General features: G+C 39.6%; 1 long non-coding RNA gene across 2 annotated transcripts in view; it reads left to right on the top strand.

The window, feature by feature from the left end:
* Positions 1–24,475, top strand: part of LOC133760860 (uncharacterized) — a 102,927-nt gene that overhangs the window by 946 nt on the left and 77,506 nt on the right. For both annotated transcript variants that reach the window (XR_009866014.1, XR_009866015.1), the window contains exon 2: positions 1,457–1,545. This is a non-coding gene — a long non-coding RNA (uncharacterized LOC133760860). The remainder of the gene's footprint in view (positions 1–1,456; positions 1,546–24,475) is intronic.

Raw genomic sequence — 24,475 nt, 5'->3', positions numbered from 1 at the left:
AAGATTTGCCAAATGACAATTGGTTCCCAATTCAACATTTAGATTTAGTCTGTGTTACAGATTGGGTTTGTTTCATATATGTCTTACATCCCTTAGTAGACAATAAGATTTATAGGTCAAAGATCACAATATGTACTGATAAACCACAGTATCAAATGTATGCACTCAAATAGTCTCTACTAAGGCTTTTAAGGAATACAAGTTATTGAGACACTGTTTTTCCTCTCTAAGTTCCTTCCGGCTAGTGAGGCAGATTCAAGATCTCCTAATTGCAGTGTAAACCAGGAAATTCTTAATGATACTATGACTCACAGAATTCCCAGGAAGCATAAAGAACAAACAAGACCAGAAAGTGGCCAAACCAAGCCAGAGCTGCACAGTTCAGCTCACAGGCAAAACCGTGCCACAGAACCAATGGTACAGGCTTTGGGGCCACCATCGCCTGTTATTGGATGCCACACCACCTTCACATACTGCCATTGACAGCTGTGGCACCACATTTCAGGTGTTAGCCCTGACTCCAGTACCATAGCTGCCTCTGAGAAACTCACCTGCTGTTGCTGCCACAAAAAAAGTCCCCACAGTTCCATTTCTCTGTGTTGTTAGATGTAGATTCAAAATCCCAGAGGAAGGGTGGATCTTTAGCTTACAGGTAAGATGCTCAGATCCCATATTGTAGTTCTGGGTTCAAAGCTCAGCTCCAGCTCCTGAGTCCAGCTTCCTGCTAGTGCAGACCCTAGGAGGCAGCAGTGATGGTTAAGGTAATTGGGTTCCTGCCAACTACATGAAAGACCTGGATGGAGTTTCCTGCCTGGCCCAGCCCCAGCCAGTGTATGTGGGGAGTAAACCAGTAGATGACAATTACTGTCTCAGCCTCTTTCTTTTTTTTTAAGATTTATTTTATTTATTTGAACAACAGAATTACAGAGAGAGGTAGAGACAGAGAGAGATGTCTTCCATCTGCTGGTTTACTCCCTAAATAGACACAATGGACAGAGCTGAGCCAATCTGAATCCAGGAGCCAGGAGCTTCCTTGGGGTCTCCTACAAGCGTGCAGGAGCCCAAGGACTTGGGCATCCTCTGCTGCTTTCCCAGGTGCATTACCAGGGATCTGGATTGGAAGTGGAGCAGCCAGGACTCGAACCAGCACCCATATGGTGCTGCACCATAGCGTCAACACCTCTCTAAGCCTCTTAAGTAGATAAATTTTTAAAAATTACAAAAAGAAAAGTGGAGGATATGTCTGCTTGGTCAAGTGGCCAAGTCTCGTGAAGACTCCTAGTGCAGAGAATTTTCTAAGCAGAAAGTCCATACTGATGCTGGTCAGGAAAGAAAGAGAAAGACAAAGATTGATCCCTACTACAGTCTATGATTTTGGCTGTCCAATATTGATAACCTTTCTTCACATAGTTCCCATAGAAAATAAGAAAAGGCTGTTTTTATTTAATCCTCACAGGCATCCTGTAATATAGTTGCTGTGACTACCATCCCCATTTTGCAGACAAAAACTGATGATGAACAGAGAAGCATGATATCTTACCCAAGGTAAGTAGTAAGTGGTGAGTGATTTATTGCTCAGTGAACAGAATGCTATATACTTTGGCTCTGAAAATAGAAAAGGAAATCTTGGCCGGCGCCGCGGCTCAATAGGCTAATCCTCCGCCTGCGGCGCCGGCACATCGGGTTCTAGTCCCGGTCGTGGCGCCGTATTCTGTCCCGGTTGCCCCTCTTCCAGGCCAGCTCTCTGCTGTGGCCCGGGAGTGCAGTGGAGGATGGCCCAAGTCCTTGGGCCCTGCACCCCATGGGAGACCAGGAGAAGCACCTGGCTCCTGGCTTCGGATCAGCACGGTGCACCAGCACACCGACCGCAGTGGCCACTGGGAGGTGAACCAACGGCAAAGGAAGACCTTTCTCTCTGTCTCTCTTTCTCACTGTCCACTCTGCCTGTCAAAAAAAAAAAGAAAGAAAGAAAAGGAAATCTATAAAAATATTTGGAGTTTCTCAGTTCTTGAAAATTATCAGAAAAGATAATGCTATAATCCTTCCACCACAAATCCTGAAAAACTGTAATAAGAATCTAAATTCACGGGGCCAGCATTATGGTATAGCAGGTAAAGCCAGAGACAGCAATGCTGGCATCCCATATGAGTACCTGTTCATTTTCTGGCTGTTCCACTTCCAATCCAGCTCCCTGTTAGTAGCCTGTGAAAAGCAGCAGAAGAGGGCCCAAATACTTGGACCCTTGCCACCTACATGGGAGGCCCAGGTGAAACTCCTGGCTCCTGGCTTCAGCCTGGCCCAGCGCTGGCCATTACAGCCATCTGGAGGGTGAACCAGTGGATGGAATATATCCTCTCTTTCTCTAACTCTGAGTTTCAAATATATAAGTCTTAAAAGAAAGAATCTTTATGGCTGAGCTTGCAACAAAGCAGTTGACTTCTAAGGACAGGAAACAAACTGACCTCCAGTGAAAGCAAGGGAATTAAGTGGATACTCTGCCCACAAGGTAGAATGGGTCTTAATAAACGTTTGAGTTTGAACTTCTTGAAGATATAGTAGAAATATAAACTTGTAAAATATTCAGTCAGTAACAAAACACTCCTGGGTCTCCCTGGGCTTCATGCAGGAAAGACACCTGCCTAAGTCCTAACCCTGAACTGGGAAGTGACAGTTTCTGAATTATTGATAATCTGGGATCCTTGACATCATCAAACAAATAATCTCTTTCTTAGCACAATTCTGAAGAAGTTGGTACAGGTAATGCCATACTGCAGATGAGATCACAATTCAAACCTAAAAACTTCCAAGGAAAGAATCAACCATTACAGAAGCATCATACAAAGCTATTAGAAAAAAAGGACAGCCTCAAAGAACTTTACATAAGGAAAAAATATACAAAAATATATTAAATGCATTTTTAAAACTCCAAGATGCTATTTAAAAAGTTGAGAAATGAAAAATATAGACATTACGCTAACTGTTCAATGTTTCCCTCTTAGCTCTAAGTTGATTCTTGTCGTCTGCTTTATGAGAGTGGAAATGAACCTTGTGAATACTTCGTCTTTACCATTTGGTAAATGTTAGACCTTGTGAGTAAAGAACCTAGAGAGATCCTGGAGGAAGGTTGTCTTCTTCCTCTTGCTGGTGTGGTCTCTGGAGCTCTTTTTTTCTCAACTGCTCAGTGAGAGAGTCTGAAATGCACAGCTTTCTTTGGTGATCAACTCACTGTGAAAATGTCCTGTGGGGACACAGTCTAAGGACAGATTTGTGGGCCTGCCCCCGGCCATGCGGCTGTACCCCCTCTACCTTTTCTTTAGTCCCCAGCATGGATACACAGCAGGGGCACTAGGATCCAGGCTTTGCATGACCTCTGTCTTGCACAGCTGGCCAGTGCTGACTCTGCACCAGACTCTGAGAGAGAACCCCTCAAGTGTCTGGTCCTGACAGTGTCCAACAGGCAACAGCTTTTCCTGGCACCCAGCAAGTTCTGTGGTCCAGCACTTCCCAGAGGTCATATTTCCAGCATGTCCCACCAGTGAAATACCTAATTGACTTCTCCACTATTCAGGAGTCAAAATGGTATTTCCAATGACAACAAGATTTCAGGCCTGGCAAAGGTGGACTTGTCTTTGGGTACTTATCTTAGCACTAAGGGGATGATCACACTTTATATCTGCTGTTGGTATATTTGATAGAACTTTTAACTCTCTCGTTATTCTAAATCCCTGTTAATAATGTTTATATAAAACTTTACCTGTTCAAATGACTAGATGGCTCCTGTCTCTTGAATAGACTCTGAACAATACAGAATATTGCCAGGAATTGCTCCAACTAAACCTGCAAAGTTGGCATTCCGGGGGTTGCTACTCTGGTGCAGCAGATAAAGCTACTGCCTGCAGTGCCAGCATCACATATGGGTGCTGGTTCGAGTCCCAGCTGCCCCACTTCTGATCCAGCTCCCTGCTGGTGGCCTGGGAAGGCAGTGGAGGATGGCCCAAGCACTTCGGCTGCTAAATCCACATGGGAAACCTAGAAGAAGTTCCTGGCTCCTGGCTTCAGATCAGGTCATGTCTGGCCATTGCAGCCATGTGGGGAGTGAACCAGTAGATGGAAGATGTCTCCCTCCCTCCCTCCCTCCCTCCCTCCCTCCCTCCCTCCCTCCCTCCCTCCCTTCTTTCTCTCTCTCTTCTTCCTTCCTTCCTTCCTTCCTTCCTTCCTTCCTTTCTTTCTTTCTTTCTTTCTTTCTTTCTTTCTTTCTTTCTTTCTTTCTTTCTTTCTTTCTTTCTTTCTTTCTTTCTTTCCCTATCTATCTATCCCTCCCTCCCTCTCTCTCTGTGTAACTCTGCCCTTCAATGAATAAGTAAATCTTTTTTAAAGGCTTAAAATGGCATTCTGAGAACCTCCTTACCACCAGTTGACTGAGAAAGAAAACCCTTGAGTGTATTCCCCATTTGCAAGCCCCACCTGAAAGTGGGCAGCTGCATCTGAATGGGCCCACTCAAGGGTAAACCTGAAGGGCAGGGGTAAAGGAAACTCTCCTCATTGGTCAGAACTTAAAATGTGACATTTGGTCATACAGGCCCATAATTAATTCATAGGCGGTTGCAAATGATTTTGTTGGATGATCAAGGACTTAGAAGGAATAGTTTGGGATGACTGGTGAAAAGGGAAGTTAGTCAAGTATATGGATAGACATTTCAGAATGGTCACAGACTCAGGTATCCATGACTGTGAAGTGCCCATCAGAGTACAACTACTATACAGGAGCTTCTTAATGATTAAGCGGACAAATTGTGCCTTCTGGGCTGTCAGTCAACCTTTCTCCCTGTCATCAATTCCTTCCTTACTAGGTCTGTGAACCAATGGCTATAGTGGCTGGAGTGGAGTCTGTGCATGAGCTCAGCAGCATGGAAATCTTTTCACCAAAGTTCTCCTGGCTAGTACTGCTGTCATGCACCCAATGTGCCAACAGCACAGTTAACATTTATCTCTCAATGCCGAATCATTCCTGAGGTGTGAGGTCCATGTCAACGGTCTCATGGCAGCTTGATTAGGTGGGATGTCTCCCTTCATGGACTAGAATAGAATGGAATAGAGATTCATCCTCACTGAAATAGACACATTCTGGAGGTGAATTTGCCTGCATTGCCAATACTGTTTCTGCCACCACTACCACCCCACGGATTCAGAGTGTTTTAATTACCATGATGACAATCCACTTTTGCCAAGGAATATAACTCACATCGAAGGAAATTATCATGGGCTCATGCACATGGAATCAGTTTTTCTTATCATATATTTTATAACCTGGAAGTGACGGGCTTACTGAAGACTCAGTTACAGTGCCATCTGGGAGACAGCATCTTGAAATGGGATTCTGTTCTTCCTTAGTGGGTATAGGGTCTCATATACAGTGCATCAAAATCCTTTCTATGATGCTGTGTCCTCCACAAGTAGGAAACATAGGCACAAGGATCAAGGAGATTAAGTGAGAGTGACTCATATTCCTATTACAGTGATAATATAGCTGCAGAATTTTGCTTTCCACCCCCTTTCTCTGGCCCAGAAGTGAGTTGTACTCTTCTGCTCACACTCATTGACCAGAATAGATCAGATGGCTCCACTAAACCTAAACTTGTCATGAAGAATAATCATATCACATGTTCAGTAGGCAGAGGGTCAAAAAATACTTAAATAGTACAAATGACAGCTTTTACCTGAAAGCACTTAATTCTAGGTGATTAACATGAGCCAGTGACAAGCTAATGGAGGGTTCATAACCCCAAGCCTGTGATTAATACCCAATTATCTCCAAGTATAAAACTCTTTATATTTCTTTTTTTTATTAAACTTTTATTTAATGAATATAAATTTCCAAAGTATAGCTTATGGGTTACAATGGCTTCCCCCCTCCCATAACTTCCCTCCCGCCCGCAACCCTCCCCTTTCCCGCTCCCTTTCCCCTTCCATTCATGTAAAGATTCATTTTCAATTCTCTTTGTATACAGAAGATCAGTTTAGTATATATTAGGTAAAGATTTCAACATTTTGCCCATATAGCAACATAAAGTGAAAAAACTACATTGGATTACTAATTATAGCATTAAATAGCAATGTACAGCACATTAAAGACAGAGATCCTACATAATTTTTTTTCAAATTAATTAATTTTCTATGCCATTTCCATTTTAACACCAGGTTGTTTTTTTTTTTTTTTCATTTCCAATTCTCTTTATATACAGAAGATCACTTCAGTATGTAATTAGTAAAGACCTCATCAGTTTGTGCCCACACAGAAACGCAAAGTATAAAAATACTGTTTCAGTACTAGTTATAGCATCACTTCGCTTTAGACGACACATTAGGGACAGATCCCACATGGGATGTAAGTACACAGTGACTCCTGTTGCTGATTTAACAATTTGACACTCCTGTTCATGGCGTCAGTAATCTCCCTAGGCTCTAGTCATGAGTTGCCAGGGCTATGGAAGCCTTTAGAGTTCGCTGACTTTGATCTTATTCCGATAGGGTCATAGTCAAAGTGGAAGTTCTCTCCTCCCTTCGGAGAAGGGTACCTCCTTCTTTGATGGCCCCATTCTTTCCACTGGGATCTCACTCACAGAGATCATTCATTTAGGTCTTTTTTTTTTTTTTTTCCATGATATCTTGGCTTTCCATGCCTGCTATACTCTCATGGGCTCTTCCGCCAGATCCGAATGCCTTGAGGGCTGATTCTGAGGCCAGAGTGTTGTTTAGGACATCTGCCATTCTATGAGTCTGCTGTGTATCCCACTTCCCATGTTGGATCTTTCTCTCCCTTTTTGATTCTATCAGTTAGTATTAGCAGATACTTGTCTTGTTTGTGTGATCTCTTTGACTCTTAGACCTATCAGAGCTATCAATTGTGAGCTGAAATTGATCACTTGGACTAGTAAAATGGCATTGGTACATGCCATCTTGATGGGATTGTGTTGGAATCCCCTGGCACATTTCTAACTCCACCATTTGCGGCCAGTCCGATTGAGCATGTTCCAAATTGTTCATCTCCTCCCTCTCTTTTTCCACTCTTAGATTTAACAGGGATCACTTTTCAGTTAAAATTTAAACACCTAAGAATAATTGTGTGTTAATTATTGAGTTCAACCAATAGTACTAGAACAACAACAACACTCTTTATATTTCTTTCTGGCTTAGAAAACTCAGGTATATATTTTAAATTATTAACTTCAATTTACTCATCAACAAAGTTGGGATAATTAATAGCATGTACTTCAAAGTTATGAGGATCAAAGAACCTAATATAAGTGAAATCATTTGTGAATTAAAGATATATACTAGTCTTAATCATTTTATTACTATTACTACTAGCATGTGGTTACCATATATACCTTTAATATCATTCATTTAACCATTAGCATGTGGTTGCCATTATTTCATTTAGACTCCCAAGCAGCACTGCTTGTGTTAGTGCCTGTGATGCAATATAATGCTTTGCTGCTATGACTACAATATGTGTTTTTAAGAAGATTTCCATTACTATTATGGCATACTAGCAATTTGAAGTCCTCTGCCATTTTTTGGAACAAAGAAATAACCTAATGTGTTAGGATACCAAGGCAACATAATTTTAAACATTAACCAAGCAAAACCTAAAGGATATGGATTATGCATGTAATTCCATGACCTAAAATGGCCTGCTGTTTTTTCTTAAAAATGAACTAATAATCCTATCAAAAGCAGGAATTTATGAATAATCTTTATTAAAAACAAGAAATGGGTGGGTTGTGGTGCAGGGGATGGGGGCAGTTCTTCTAATACAATGTTCTGCTAATGCATCCTGAAGGAAGCATATGATGGGTCAAGTGTTTTCCTCCTGCCAACCACACAGGAGATGTGGGTGTAGTTTTGGGCTCCTGGCTCTAACTTGGCCCTGCCCTGACTACTGTTGGGCATTTGGGGAATGAACCAGTGGACTGAAGATATTCCTCCTTTTCGTCCACCTCCTTCATCTACCTCTTCTTCTTTCTCCATCCCCTCCTCTCTGCCTTTCAAATAGAAGACATTAACTTTTCAAAAAATAAAAAGAAAAGAAAAAGAAGAAAAGAAACAAAGTTATTAGCTTAGCACGACTGAAAATACAAAAATAGACAGGTAGGGTGAACTCCAGGCATAATAAGATCATTGTTGAATAAATATTATCTAATGAATTCTATGAATGGATTGATTTTAAAACAACTAAGTATTACCAAGCTTGCTTCTAAATTGTCGATGTTTTTAACTGAACACAAAACCTCCATTGGTTTTGAGAGCTTCTCCTATCCACAATACACCATTTCTATAGACAGACCCATAAGACAGATCATGGCTAGCACAGAATTTCCTTTAAGAGTATTATCAGTATTATTATTCATTTCATTTCTAGAACATGTTTCTTTGAAGATATTTGCTTTTAAAAATCTTTCAAAAATATTTTAATAAATTATATGTTTGGTGATGCCTTAAATAAAGGTGTTATGGAACATAGGGGAGCCACATTTTACGCTGAAATGCAAAACATATTCTTATACAAAGCTTGAGCAAAAACTTAGGCAAAAAAGTATACCTAAGTGCAAAGCCTATGCAAAACACTAATGCTTATTTCCTCCTCTCTTTTGTTAATAACAGCTTTATTGAAGTATATTCCATGTACCATATAATTGTACAAATACTTGTACAATTAAAATGTGCAAGTCAATGATTTTTAGTATGTTTGTACCACAGTCACCAAAATCAATTGTTTTCATCATCTCAAAAAGAAGTTCCATAAGCATTAGCAGCTGTGCTCACTTACCCAGCTTTCTAGCCCTTGGAACTACTAATGTACTCTTTGTCTCAAAAATTTGCATTGCAGCCATGTTGTGGCACAGTGGATTAAACTGCTGCCTGTGACACCCACATCCCAGGAGTGTCAGTTAGAACCCCAGTTGCTCCACTTCTGGTCCAGCTCCTTGCTAATGTGCTTAAGAAGCAGAAGGTAGCCCATGTGCTTGGTCCCCAGATGGAGTTTCAGGCTCCTTCCTGGTTTCTGCTTGGCCCAGCGCTGGCCATTACAGACATTTGGGGAGTGAACCAGTAGATGGAAGATCTCTCTCTTTTTCTCTGTCTCTTCCTTTCTCTCTCCCTATAACTCTGTCCTTCAAATAAGTAATTAGAGCTTTAACAACAAAATTTAGCTATTTTGTACATTTCATATAAATTGTATCATGTTATATATAATCTTTTGTGATTTCTTTTACTTAGCATAATATTTTCAAGGTCATCATGATGTAGCATAATACTTCATTTCTTTTGTCATTAAATAGTATTCTTTTTTTTTAATAAAGATTTATTTATTTATTTATTTGAAAGTCATAGTTACAGAGAGGCAGAGGGTGAGAGAAGGAGATAGAAAAATGTCTTCCATCTGCTGGTTAACTCCCCAAATGGCCGCAACTGCCGGAGCTGGACTAATCTGAAGCCAGGAGCCAGGAACCTCCTCCGGGTCTCCCACATGGGTGGAGGGGTCCAAGGACTTGGGCCATCTTCCACTGCTCTCCCAGGCTATAGCGTAGAGCTGTATCAGAAGTGGAGCAGTTGGAACTCAAACCAACATCCATATGGGATGCCAACACTACAGGCTGCAGCTTTCCCCACTATGCCACAGGACTGCCCCAGTAAATAATATTCTTATATATGGGTATGTCACATTTTTTTTATCCATTCATCAGTCACAAGGTATTTATATTGTACTATGGTTTGAATGGTTTAATTATTTGTGTCCCCCAAGTGTCTATGGCAGTTGAGGGCTTGATCCCAAGGGTGATGTTATTGGTGGGAGGTAGAGTCTAATGTAAGGTCCATAGGTCATTGCAAGCATGCCCTCAGAAGGGTTATAGGAACCCACTCTCTCTGTCCTCTGGCTTTCTTGTCTGGTGATGTAAGCTCTTCCATACACATGTTCTTTCTGCCGTGTGCCAACATCTGCCAAATCATTGGAGCCACCCAATCTTGGACTTTTAACTTCAATACTGTGAGCTAAATAAAACTTTTCTCTTTGGAAAGTTAGCTGCTTCGGGTATCTTGTTGAAATGACAAAAATCTAACTATTAAAAAACTACCTGAATTTCAAAATATTGTTGCTCAAAATTATCTTTTAACTTTTTCTTTTAACTTTTCGAAGACCTTCATATCAGACATAATAAACTTTAAGGCAAAAACTCTGTAGAGAAAAAGGTTTGTATATAATGATGAGTGGATCAATTCTAAAAGAAAATAGAGCAATTTTAGATATACATATACCTAATACCTGAACATCCAATTATAAAGCAAGCATTATTAAATCTAAAAGGAGCAATAGGCTCCAATAAAATATCAGTGAGGAAGTTCAACACCCATTTTCATCCATGCACAGATCATCCAGACAAAAATACAACAGAGAAACACTGGACAAAAGGACCTAATAGACATATACAGAACATTTCACCAAACAACTGCAGAATACACATTCTTTTCATTAGCACATAGAAATTCTCTAGTCTAGATTAGACCACAAAAAAGTCTCAACAATTTAATAAAAATTGAAATTATATCATGTACAGTTTCTAGCCACAATGACATAAAATTAGAAATCAACAACAAAAGAAGCTTTTTAATGATTTATTTATTTTTTTATTTATTTGAAAGGCAGAGTTTCAGAGAGAGAAAAAAGAGACAGAGGTAGAGATACTTTCCATCAGTTGGTTCACTCCCCAAGTGACCACAACAGCCTAGGCTGGGCCAGGCCAATGCTAGGAGTCAGGATATTCCTCTGGGTCTCCCACATCAGGATAGGAGCCCAAGCACTCTAGTCATCCTCTTCTGCTTTCTCAGGCACACTGGCAGGGAGCTGGATTGGAAGTAGAGCATCAGGGACTCAAGCCAGTGTCCATATGGGGTGCTGGCACTACAGATGGCAGCTTAACCTGCTGTGTTCTGCACTGGCCCCAACAAAAGAAATTTAAGGAATTACAGAAATACATCAAGACTGAAGAATGTGATTCTGAATGAATAATGGATCATTGAAGAAATCAAAAGAAAATTAAAATTTTTTGAAATGAATGAAAATGGAAACAATATGAATCAAATATATGGGATACAGTAAAACAATTGCTAAGAGAATCTTGTAGCAGTAAATGCCTGTATGAGGGGAGGGCAAAAGAGACAGAGTGAGGGAGACAGAAGGGGAAGAAAGATTTTCAAGGAACTAGAAAAACAAGAACAATCCAACTCAATGTTAGTATAAGCAAAGAAATAACAAAGATCAGAGCATAATTAACTGAAAATAGTCTAAAGACAAAAAAATGAAACAGAGTTCAGTTTTTTATATGATAAGCAAAAACTTGGTCTGAGATTCTTTATTCCCCTCTCTGACTCACCCTCTACCCAGACTCTGAAGACATCATTCTAGTGTCTTCTTCTTCTTCTTCTTTTTTTTTGAAAACTTTTATTTAATAACTGTAAATTTCATAGGTACAGCTTTAGAGATATAGCAGTTCTTTGCCCCCATACCTGCCCTCTCACCCCTAAACCATCCCACCTCCTACTGCCTCTCCCATCCCATTCTTCATTAAGATTTGATTTTAATTATCTTTATATACAGAAGACCAAATAATGTAAAGATTTTACAAATAATGTAAAGACCAAATAAAGTAAAGATTTCAATAGTTTGCACCCACACAGACACACAAAGTATAAAGTACTGTTTGAAAACAAGTTTTACAGTTCATTCTCATAGTACAACTCATTAAGGACAGAGGTCCTACATTGGGAGTAAGTGCACAGTGACTCCTGTTGTTGATTTAACAATTGACACTCTTATTTATGATGTCAGTGATCACCTGAGGCTCTTGACATGAGCTGCCAATGTTATGGAAGACTTTTGAGTCCAAAGATTTCTTCAGTATTTAGAGAGGGACATAATCAAAGTGGAAGTTCTCTCCTCCCTTCAGAGAAGAGCACATCCTTTTTTGGCCCCTTCTTTCCACTGGAATCTCACTCACTGAGATTCTTCATGTAGACTTTTTTTGCCACAGTGTCTTGGCTTTCCATGCCTGAAATGTTCCCATGGGCTTTCAGCCAGATCCAAATGCCTTAAGGGCTGATTTGGAGGTCAGAGTGCTGTTTAGGGTGTTTGTCATTCTATGAGTCTGCTGTGTGGACTGCTTCCCATGTTGGAACATTCTCTCCTTTTTTTATTTATTTATTTTTTATTTTATATTTATTTTTTGACAGGCAGAGTGGACAGTGAGAGAGAGAGACAGAGAGAAAGGTCTTCCTTTTGCTGTTGGTTCACCCTCCAATGGCCGCCGCGGTTGGCGCGCTGCGGCCGGTGCACTGCGCTGATCCGATGGCAGGAGCCAGGTGCTTCTCCTGGTCTCCCATGGGGTGCAGGGCCCAAGCACTTGGGCCATCCTCCACTGCACTCCCTGGCCACAGCAGAGAGCTGGCCTGGAAGAAGGGCAACCGGAACAGAATCCGGTGCCCTGACCGGGACTAGAACCCTGTGTGCCAGCGCCGCAAGGCGGAGGATTAGCCTAGTTAGCCACGGCGCCAGCCCCATTCTCTCCTTTTTAATTCTATCTATTGTTATCACCAGAGACTTGGTCTTATAATTTATGTGATCCCTTTCACACTTAATCCTATCCATATGATCAGTTACACACTTAATATGATCATTTTAACACTTAAGATAGGATTAATACCACCCAGCTTAATGGGATTTGGATTCCCATGGCAAGTTTTTAGCTTTACTCTTAGGGGTAAGTCCATGGGAATGTGTGCCAAGCTATACAGCTCCTCCTTTTTTTATTCCCTCTCTTATTTTTTATTAGGATCTATTTTTATTGGATTTATATGAATAATTCTATGTTATGTAAAGAGTTTGACCAATGGTATTAAGTAGAAAAAGAAGATAATAAATAAACAAAATAAGGTAATAAACTGTTATAAAACATTGATGAGTGAAATAATCAAGGACACACAAAATTAAAAGATACTCCTTGTTCATGGATTGAAAGAATAATTTCAATAAAGTGTTTATAATACCTAAAGTGATCTACAGATTCAATTCAATCTCTATCAAAATACCTACGTCATTCTTTTCAGAGTTACAATAAACAGTCCTAAAGTTCATATGGAATCACAAAAGACCCAGAGTAGCCAAAATACTAGGCATCACAATACCTTATTTCAAAGCATACAATAAAGGTATCATAACTTAAACAACATAATACTGGCAAAAAATTCAACACATAAATCAATGGAATAGAATAGAGAGCCCAGAAACTAATCCACACACAGCCAACTGATTTTCAGCAAAATGCCCAGATCATACATCGGACTAAGGATGATCTTTTCAGTAGAAGGTGTTGTGGAGCTTGTGATTGTGCTTGTGCTCCTGTAGTGCCAGCATCCAGAATGGGCACCTGTTTGTATCCTAGCTGCTCCTCTTTTGATCCAGCTCTCTGTAACAACCAGGGAAAGCAGTGGAAGATGGCCCACATGCTTGGGCCCCTGCATCCACATGGGAGACTTGGAGGAAGCTCCTAGCTCCTGGCTTTGGATCAGCTTAGCTCCAGCCATTGTGGCCATGTGGGAAGTGAACCAGTAGATGGTAGACCTTTCTCTCTGTCTCTCTCTCTCTGTAACTCTGCCTCTCAAATACATAAAATCTTTAAAAAGGTATTGGCAAAATTGGACATATTTATGTAGAAGAAGAAAATTATATCCCTACATCTCATCCTAAACAAAAACTATCTAAAAGACCTAATTGTGAGGCATGAAACTATGAAACTGTTGGACGAAAACCTAGGAGAAACGCTTCAAGACATTGATGTAGATGATGATTTCCTGGATAAGACCCTAAAAACACAGTCAACAAAAGCAAAACTAGACAAATGAAATTATCGCAAACTCAGAAGCTTTTATGTCGAAAAGGAAGCAACCATTAAAGTGAAGAGACATCTGACAGAATGGGAGAAACTATTTGCAAGCTACTTAACAGAAAAGATTAATATTCAGAATATATCTTCAACTCAAAAAATCCAATGAGAAGAAAATAAATCAATTAAGAAATGGGCACATGACCTGAGTAGGGACCTCTCAAAAAATAAATACAAATAGCCAAAAAATTATGAAAAAATACTAAATATCACTAGTCATCGGGGAAATACAAATTAAAACCACAATGAGATATCATCTTACCCCTGTCAGAATGGCTGTTATCAAAAAGACAGAGGGTAACAATTGATGGTTAAAATATGAAGAACTCTTAGACATGCTTGGTAGAAATGTAAATTAGTGCAGTCACTGTAGAAAATAGTATGGAGGTTTCAAGACTGAATCCTTATATGAATGCTTCCAATGTAGAAATAAGATATCACCAAGACCAAGTGTGTCGTCTGTCTCCCTTAGCCTGAGGAGGTCCTTGTCCATACTTTAGGATTAACCCCTTATCAATGTTGCAGAGAAATCCCTCAAACTAGATGCAGGTGTTTCTCTAGGACCCCAACACCTGAATCTACTCATCTGATACACAGAAAGCTAATTACTGACATCAGAGTGGTCAAAAAAAGTTAGTATTTATTGCAAAGAGTAGAACAAGGAGCCAGAAAGCTGTTGCTTAATTCTGGTATTCCCCAAGGAGTTAGAGGTGATGCTTCTGACAGATTGAAATTGGAACTGAGAGGTGCATGGTCAGCTCATGTCCAAGTTCCTGTTTGGCTGTGGTGTTCTTGAGCTTCTTTTGGACAGTGATACTGTCCAAAGAACAGTCCTTCTCTTTAGGGAAGTATTATGATGGTCAGGTGGGCTTCAGTTGGTCTGGGTGTTACATGTAAATGGTGTCTACCTTTTTTTTTGCCCAGACCTAGAATTTCCCTGACTGGTGCTGGAATTCTCTAAACAAATCCCTCTAGATAATACTGGCCAACAAGGTTTTATCTGTTGGAAAAGCAAAAGACTTCTTGAATCTGTTGATTAGAACCTGATTGGACCAGTTTATCACTTCCTCATTTCCATGAATTATTTTTGATAAAAGAAAAGCAAGGATGCCTGGGTTAAGGGAGACAGATGAGAGGCTGGGTCCTTCCTTTACAGTATAAAGGTTCAGTCTCATCAAAAGGAATTCACTGAATTGAAGGAGTGGGATAGCTAACACTTCATGGTTCTAATCTCTGGACTCTAGAGTCACTTGCTTCTCTAATAGATAAAACCCTGATGGTCGAGGGCCAGCACAGGGCTTTAGCAGATTGAGCCTCTGCCTGAGACACTGCATCCCATATGATCAGTGGTTCACACTACCTTCTCCACTTACTATCCAGCTTCCTGCTAGTGCACCTGGGAAGACAACAGAATAAAGGCCAAGTGCTTGATCCCCTGCCACCTACATTCCTAGTGGAACTTCTCTGTGATGGCTTCATCTACACCCTGAATGTTCTCTATGGCTCTTGGGGGATTCTTTACAATCTTGGTAGAGGTAGTCACACTCCCACAGATTTCCTGGGTGTAGACATGCTTCATCTGCTAGCACTGCAACTGAAATGACTGCAGATAAAGGAGATAGAAAATTCTTAACCTCCTGTGCCATATGTGCCCTTCCTCCCCCAACCCCTTGACCTGCTGAAGAGGCCTCATATGCCTCATGTGCATTGATTTCAAACATGTTTACACAAAAATATACCTATCTATCAACTCGATTTTTAATAAACTTTTATTTTTTATTTATTTATTTGAAAGGCAGTTGCAGAGGAAGAAAGAAAGATGAGGGGAAGTTCGAGAGAAAAGGAAAGAGAGAGAGGTCTTCCATCTGCTTGTTCACTCCTCAGATGGCCACAAGGGCTAGGAGCCAGGAGCCAGGAACTCTATCCAAGTCTCCAATGTGGGTGGCAGTGGTCAGAGCACTTGGGTGTATCTCACTGCTTTCCCTGGCATATTAGCAGGAAGAAAGATTGGAAGAGGAGCATCCAAGACTCAAACTGGTGCTCTGGTTTGGAATGCCAGCACTGCAGACAGCAGGCTAATCCACAATCACAGTCACCGTAACCATGTACCAGAGTCACAGCCCCTCCTACTTGCTTTTGGTTTCCATTTGCCTATAATATCTTTTTCCGTCCTCTCACTTTCATCCGGTGTGTCTTTACTAGTAAAATGGGTTCCTTGTAGGCCATACAAAGTTGGGTCTTTTTTATTCATTAGGTCATTCTGAATATTTTAATTGGATAATTTAGCCTGTTTAAATTCAACGTTATTACTGATAAGAAATGACTTACTGATGCTGGCATTATGCCACAGCGGGTTAAGCTGCTATCTGTGATGTTCTAGTATGAATCCCTGTCCCCATTTTTTTTTACTTGAAGTATTTGACTATAATATGTAACAGGACACTTTCTGGTTATGTCTAATTGGGGTCCATGAGTTCTCATACATGGATGTCCATAGAGTACTCAGAATGGGGGAGTTTCCAACTATTAGATTATATAGGTTTTCTATGCCTTTACTCCTCTTTTCTTAAGAATACCCAAACTTCTGGCCAGCGCCATGGCTCAATAGGCTAATTCTCCACCTTGCAGCGCCAGCACCCCATGTTCTAGTCCCGGTCAGGGTGCCAGATTCTGTCCCGGTTGCTCCTCTTCCAGGCCAGCTCTCTGCTGTGGCCTGGGAAGGCAGTGGAGGATGGCCCAAGTGCTTGGACCCTGTACCCCATGGGAGACCAGGAGAAGCACCTGGCTCCTGGCTTCGGATCAGCGCGGTGCACTGGCCGCAGCGTGCCTACCGCAGCGCCCATTGGAGGGTGAACCAACGGCAAAGGAAGACCTTTCTCTCTCTCTCACTGTCCACTCTGTCTGTCAAAAAAAAAAAAAAAAAAAAAAAAAGAATACCCAAACTTCTAATTTTGGTCTTTTAATGGTATCTCAAAGGTCTCAGCAGCTTCCTTTCTTCCCTCCCTCCCTTCCTCCTTCCTTCCTTCCTTCCTTCCTTATTTCATAAGCTTTGTCTTCAAATCAAAAATTCTTTTTTTCTGGAGCCGGCGCTGTGGCATGGTAGACTAAGCCTCTGCCTGTGGCGCCAGAATCCCATATAGGTGCCAGTTCAAGTCCTGGATGCTCCAATCCCAATCCAGCTCTCTGCTATGGCCTGAGAAAGCAGTAGAAGATGGCCCAAGGGGCTGGCGCTGTGGTGTAGCCTGTAAAGCCGCCACTTGCAGTGCCAGCATCCCATATGGGTGCAGGTTTGAGACCTGGCTGTTCCTCTTCTAATCCAGCTCTCTGCTATGGCCCGGGAAAGCAGTAGAAAATGGCCCAAGTCCTTGGGCCTTTGCACCCTGGCTCCTGGCTTCGGATCAGTGTAGCTCTGGCCATTGTGGCCATCTGGGGAGTGAACCAGCAGGTGAAAGACCTCTCTCTCTGCCTCTCTTTCTCTCTGTGTGTAACTCTAACTTTCAAATAAATAAGTAAATCTTTAAAAAAAAAAAAAAAAAGATGGCCCAGGTGCTTGGGCCCCTGCACGCATTTGGGATACTCGGAACAAGCTCCTGGCTCCTGACCTCAGATTGGCTCAGCTCCAGCCATTGTGGCCATCTGTCTTTCCCTCTCTGTGCCTGTATCTCTACCTCTCAAATAAATAAAATAAAACATATTTAAATTATATTATTACAAATAGTCTTTTTTCTGCTTGATATGTTGGTATTCAGCCATGTTGAAAATTCTGAGAACCTTTTCCTTTTAATCTTTCAAATGATTTTCCAAGTCACAATTCTCTGTATTTTATCTCCACCTCTTTATAATTTTTTCTTACACTAAACAATGTGGAGATTATTATATTAAATGCTGGATATTTATGATGAAGTGATCCACTTTGTTGAAGGAGCAGCAGTTCCATGTATCAACAGAGTCAGAGATGCTTATTAAATATTGCTAAATGAAAAACAAAAATTGCACAATGATATCTATGAACAACAAATACATAGCCATACAGATAAACACAAACCATGGAATATATTATTTCTCTATACAGAATTATATATGTTTCTCTATATATAAATTTTTAGTATATATAAACATATTTTACATATATATGTTTATTTACATTTATAAAGTACAAAAGACTGCATGGGTATGGTTAAATTTGATTCTTTAGGGCTGGATTAAATGATTGATATTACTAGTTATGAAGTTGTCTCGAATTTGATGTACATTATATTGAGAAATAAAATTTATATTTTTTACTTTTATATTTTAATACCACTTTCCACAAATGTTGAAATTACTTAGTATGTACATGAGAAAGACATCCAACTGTTCATAGTTTACCTTTGCAAAGAGAGGAGGTAGGTAGCCAGAAGCAACTTTAGCTTTTACTTAAATGCATCAAGGAATGTGATTATTCTCTAAAGATTTAAAGGAGAACATATTCAGGATCTCTGGTTTGTTAATGAATTCATAATTTTTAAAGATTCTCCCACCAGTAAGTCCGCTAATTTAAGCATCATATTTCCTGAGCACAGTCTCTATTTTTCTTGCATATTTTTTCAATTGTTCACTTCCTGACCATTCTTGAGTCTCACTGGGCTCTCAGGTTATTCTTCTCTTTTCTAATAAGTCATTATGCAGCTTAGCTTTTTTTTTTTTCATTCTTCATTCTGCTTATTCTACTACTCAAACTCCTTGTCCTGCTTCCTTTTGCATGTGCCTCTAAAACTGTCAACATGGATGGTTGCTAGTGTTCATTTTCCACACCTGAATAGCTTTGTGCTGCTGGCAGAATCACAGAAAATGGCAAATCATTATCAGTGTAACTTTGTAATCACTCACCTCAACTGATTTCTCACTGATGTTCCCTTATTCTACTCTGTTTCTTTGTTCAGCTCTCATTCTTACTCCCTGCGATGACTTTCAAAAGTGTTCTGAAACTTGCCAATTCAACCTCCCTCCTCACTCTCAGCAGGTGACTTTATCTTCTATATTATATTTAAAAATAGATGCTCCAATTTTCAAACAAAGACTCACTTTCTTCTGCAATTCTCCTTCCCTCTATAATGGATACTTGTCTTCCTTATGAGGACTTCAATGTTGTCAATTTTGGTTGTAGCAGATAAAAATATTGCAGCAGTTTTGATACTGCAGGAATACCTATCCTGAAAATAAAACCGACCCCAATGAAGTTAGCAGACTAGATATGTGAAAATACCTAGATCTTTGATTGTTATTAAATGTTTTTTTCAAGCAGATTTGGAAGTGTCCATATAAAAACTCTATGACTATGTATATGGAGAATGCATATTTATTATGTAGGTTATTTGAATTATCCTTTTTCCTTGTTGGTTATATCCTAAAACCCTTTAAATACTGAAAAATACTAAAGTCAAGGAAATTTAAAAGTTGTGAAATAAGAATTCTTTATTGTAGGAGAGCCCATCGTAAGATGGGCTGTTTCTGTTAGACCCCCATATTATTTAGGACATAGACTTTTTTGTATATTCCTATAAAGTTAGAAAGAATAAAATTCTACCTTTCTAGGTTGTGAAATATCTTCAAGACAAAGTGCATTTCTTGTGTTTTGAATACTTAGTTTAATTTTCTTTTCTAATAGAACAGTTTATCTGAAATACCTAATCCACATTACTGGAAATAGAAGCTATTAGAGTTTATTATTCAGCTTTTAGTCACCATACCAAAGTATCTAAGATAAATACTTATGAAGAAAAGTTTGTTCTGCCTTATTATTTTGGATATTCACAGTCCAACATGGGGCAGACTCCATTGATTCAGCCATCTGGTGAAGCCAGGGGATGGCAGAATGAATGACCACAGGGAAAACCAGAAAACAGAGAAGGAACCTGAGCCTGACTGAGGGAACGCTCCTAGTGACCTAAAACTTTCCATGAACCCTACCTCAGACATACCACAGCTGCACTGGGTTTCCTCTCTCCTGCTACCATTATCTTATGATTTTGATATTTGATGGTGTGCATGAGGTTGGGATCCATAACCTATTCAATCCCTAGCATACAGTTTTATCAACTTTTATTGCCTTTCCATTTTAATTGGCTTATTTCACCAAATTTAAATGCACAATTTGAGGAGTTTCAACAATTTTGTGTGATTGTAGAACCATAACCAAAAATGTCATATAGAAAATTTTCATCAGTCAAAAAAATTTATTGGTAATGTTTGTCATATGTAAAACCTGAATGCATTATGTTTGAGTTAAAATCATAATATACTTTTCGTATGCATGCATTCTTTAAATTTATTACATTAATAAAAAATTTCTAAATAATGCTTTTTGTCCTCTTCTATATGATTTCAAAACATAGTACTGTTTTGATTATCTATGCAAGAGGATGAAAAAGTCTATAACATATAGAATCATATTGAGTCCACTGTTGAAGTTGAATCCTTCACAAGAATGCCCAAGCAGATTATTATGTAAACCAAAAGAGAAGATTTTTGTTAGGAGAAGACAGTCAACATCATTGTGAGCCTATAACAGTAGGCACTTACAAATATTATCCAATTTTGTACTGAAACACAAAATAAGTATTTTTTCACCCCTATGCTCATTAATATATAGAGAGGCTCAAAGAGAATGGATAAAGTTTCCTGAGTAACTGGTTAGTTAATGATAAAACGGAGGTACGAATACATACTTTCTATTCTTTCATGATTTTCCTGTGCAGTTTAGGTAAAACAGACAATAAAGTCTTTAAAAATAGAAGCTCTATAGGGATGTGTGTGTATGTGTGTGTGTGTGTGTGTGTAAGGTTTGAGTCCACAAGCATGTGTTCAGTGTGAATACATATATGAATAAAATGTTGAGCAAAATAGACAGGAATATTGCCTTCAAGAGGCCTTCATTCTAGACAGGGTTACAGAAGAGTAAATAGGCAATGACAATGGGATCAATACGGTGTATATGGGGAGGAGGTAGAGGATACACAGGGAATGTAGAGAATATGCCCCAACCTAGTCATGTAGGGTCTTTGAATGCTTCTTAGAGGAAATAGCATCCAAGCCAAAATTTATAAAGCAATTAGGTGTTATCTAGGTTAAGTAAGTGAGTGGTAGATGTGAGGAATGAGTTCTTGGAGAACAGAATTAAATGTGTAAAATCATTGGAAAAAAGAGTAATGTTTTCTAGGAATTTCAAGACAAAAAAGAGGCTGTGAAAAGAAACTAGAAAAGCAAGTAATCAGTAGGGAATATGAGAACAGATACACTCCAAAGAATGCTCCTTTGGATAGGATGGGTCTGTTTGAATTATATTTAGGGGTATATTATCTGTAGTCATTGTATATTGTCTGGAGTAGCTTTAATCAAGTAAGGAATTGCTATTTTAGACAAAAATAAGTCAGGCATTCTAAATCTTAGATAGTTGGTCAAGGCTAGATAATTATTCTATCTGTTTACCATCCTTACTATGTGGTGCTGTTATGCAATGACTGTTTTACTTCCATATGTTGAGTCTGCATTCTGTTTAGGAAAAAGTATGAAAGGCAGAGAGCAAAACACAATGTCTCAATTGTTTCTTTTTAAATCATGAAAAGAGAGTACTTTTGCAAGCCATAATGAATAACCATCCAATCACATTTCATTAACTACATCTGTGTCACAAAATTATCCTTAGCTGCAAAGGAGTCTGCCAAATTTAGATTTGTTTTTTAATTCGACAAATCTGCACTGTTTAGTAAAACACTGAATAAACATCTAGTAATGTTCACAATCCACCATATGAACTATTGAATAAACAATTGTTGAAAAATTTTTCAGAGAATACTGAATAAATACTAGCATAGATTCCTACAGACTTACTTTTAAAGGGTACAGTTTAAAAATTTGTCAAGGGACTCCAAATCCCATTAAGCTGGGTGGTAAAAATGCCAACTTGAGTGTTAAAGTGAACATATAAATAGTATTAAGCATTAAAGTCATCATATAAATAGTACCAAGTGTCTGGTAATAATAATAGATAGAATTAAAAAGGAGAGAATGTTCCAACATGGGAAGCAGTCCACACAGCAGACTCATAGAATGACAATCACTTTAAGTAACTCTCTGACCTCAGAATCAACCCTTAAGGCTTCCTGGTCTGGCTGAAAAGCCCACAAGAGCATTTCAGGCATAGAAAGCCAAGACACTATGGCAAAAAATGTTCTACTTGAAGGAACTCTGTGAGAGAGACCCAAGTGGAAAGAAGTGGCCATCAAAGAAGGATGTACTTTTCTCTAAAGGGAGGAGAGAACTTCCACTTTGTTTATAGCCTTGTCTAAATACTGATGGAGTTTGTGGATTCTAAAGGCTCCCATAGCCTAGGCAGCTCATGTCAAGAGCCTTGGGTGGTCACTGACATCATACATAAGAGTGTTAATTGTTAAATTAAAAACAGGAGTCACTGTGCACTAACTCCCCATGCAGGACCTCTGTTCTCAATAAGTTGTATTATGAGAGTTATCTGTGATACTTGTTCTCAAATGGTTTTTATTGTGTGTGTGTAGGTGTGTGCAAATTGTTGAAATCTTTACTTGGTATAGGAGTTGGTCTTCTGTGTACAAAATAAAAGAAAATGATCAAATGGAATAGGGAATGGGAGAAGGAGGAGGAAGAGAGGTGAGAGTGTGGTAGGAGGGTGGGTATGGTGGGAAGAATAACTGCATTGCTAAAGTTGTACCAATGAAATTTGTATTCCTTAAAAAATTAATTAGTTAATTAATTAAAATAAATAAAAATAAAATATATGAAAGATGAAATCCATACCAGGAATAGGTAGACCTCTCCTAATTTCAGAGATCAGGATTCTTGGTGGTAAAAATTATTCACCTAATTCATTGCTCAGGATATTTTTCTGTTTCATCATGATCATAAGGAATTACTTTTATTCTTTGTGGTGAAAAGATTTTTTTCATTTCTTCTGTAAGGACTCTTCTGCCTTTGTAGGATATCCTAACCCAGGGATTACACATGAGAAATACTTTATCTTGTCTGAACCCTGGATATTGTGTGGGGAGATTCCCTTGGATTTCTTTCTCTCTCTTTTTTTTTTTATTTTTGACAGGCAGAGTGGACAGTGAGAGAGAGAGACAGAGAGAAAGGTCTTACTTTTTGCCATTGGTTCACCCTCCAAAGGCCGCTGCGGTAGGCACGCTGCGGCCAGTGCACCGCGCTGATCCAATGGCAGGAGCCAGGTGCTTCTCCTGGTCTCCCAGGGGGTGCAGGGCCCAAGCACTTGGGCCATCCTCCACTGCACTCCGGGGCCACAGCAGAGAGCTGGCCTGGAAGAGGGGCAACCGGGACAGGATCGGTGCCCTGACTGGGACTGGAACCCAGTGTGCCGGCGCCGCAAGGCAGAGGATTAGCCTAGTGAGCCGCGGCGCCAGCAGATTTCTTTCTCTTAACTATTAGTTAATCATAGCTCTCATTCTATTAGGCTCCTTTCCTCCTGTTCTGTGTTGACTACTTGCTTCTCCATTAGAACAGTGAGTTTATTATCTTTAGAAATAATCAAATTTTGCCAAAGACAATTTAGAACTTCAGTAGCCTCTTCGGAAAATTTGAGAACTCTTGAAATAGCTCATCTAAGACCTCTCTCTTCCCATCATCCCTGCTTCTATGGCAAGACTAACAAATTACCAAGTCAGAAATTTAGATACTAATGCTGCCTTTCCTTCATATCCCTTTTATGCCTACCATGTAATAAGCAAAGAAGTTTCAATTAATTCTCCCCTTAAATATATTTTGAGACTCTCCAAAAATTCACACTTCAACATATTCAGTGCATCATTCTCCCTGGAGAAAAGCAGCAGCAGAAGCCATGTCATAAGACATTACTCTCATGGGGATGGAAGACTGTGCAATAGGTAACCCATCCATACTGACAGATCAACATGGATGTAAGAAAAGTGATTTTTGTAATTGAATTAGATGAAAGAATGTTAGAGGAGTAATTTGCTTGATAACAGTAAGCCTGGTAAGACACTCAGACACTTTAAACTGTGTTGGTCAGTTTTTCATCACTATAACAAAATACATAATACAAGGTATTTCTAAAGGAAGGAGGTTTATCTTGGCTCACAGATTTGGAGACTGACAGTCCATGATCAGGCTGGCCTCATTGGTTTGGCCAGCTGCTGAGACTGGAGGATGGTGGAATGTGGATGGAGGAAGAATCACATGGTGAGCTAAGAAGCAGAGAGAACAACTGACTCCAACTACAGTTTTTATAATCAACCCTCTTTCAAAGACTATTTTGCAAGGGCACACTCCTAATGATCTAAGTCTTCCCAGTAGGCAAACCTGCTAGATGCCATAATTGGATCAGGTCATCACTCTTTAAGTACCTTGAATCCATGACTTTAGTACTTAACTGTCTGCATGAGTTTGGGGGTCACATCCTATTCAAACCATAGCTCCAGCTATGATGAGAT

Source organism: Lepus europaeus, chromosome 5 (genome assembly GCF_033115175.1).
Source record: "Lepus europaeus isolate LE1 chromosome 5, mLepTim1.pri, whole genome shotgun sequence".
NCBI lineage: Eukaryota > Metazoa > Chordata > Mammalia > Lagomorpha > Leporidae > Lepus > Lepus europaeus.
Note: the sequence above shows the minus strand (reverse complement) of the source record. Positions and strands in the feature narration are given on the sequence as shown.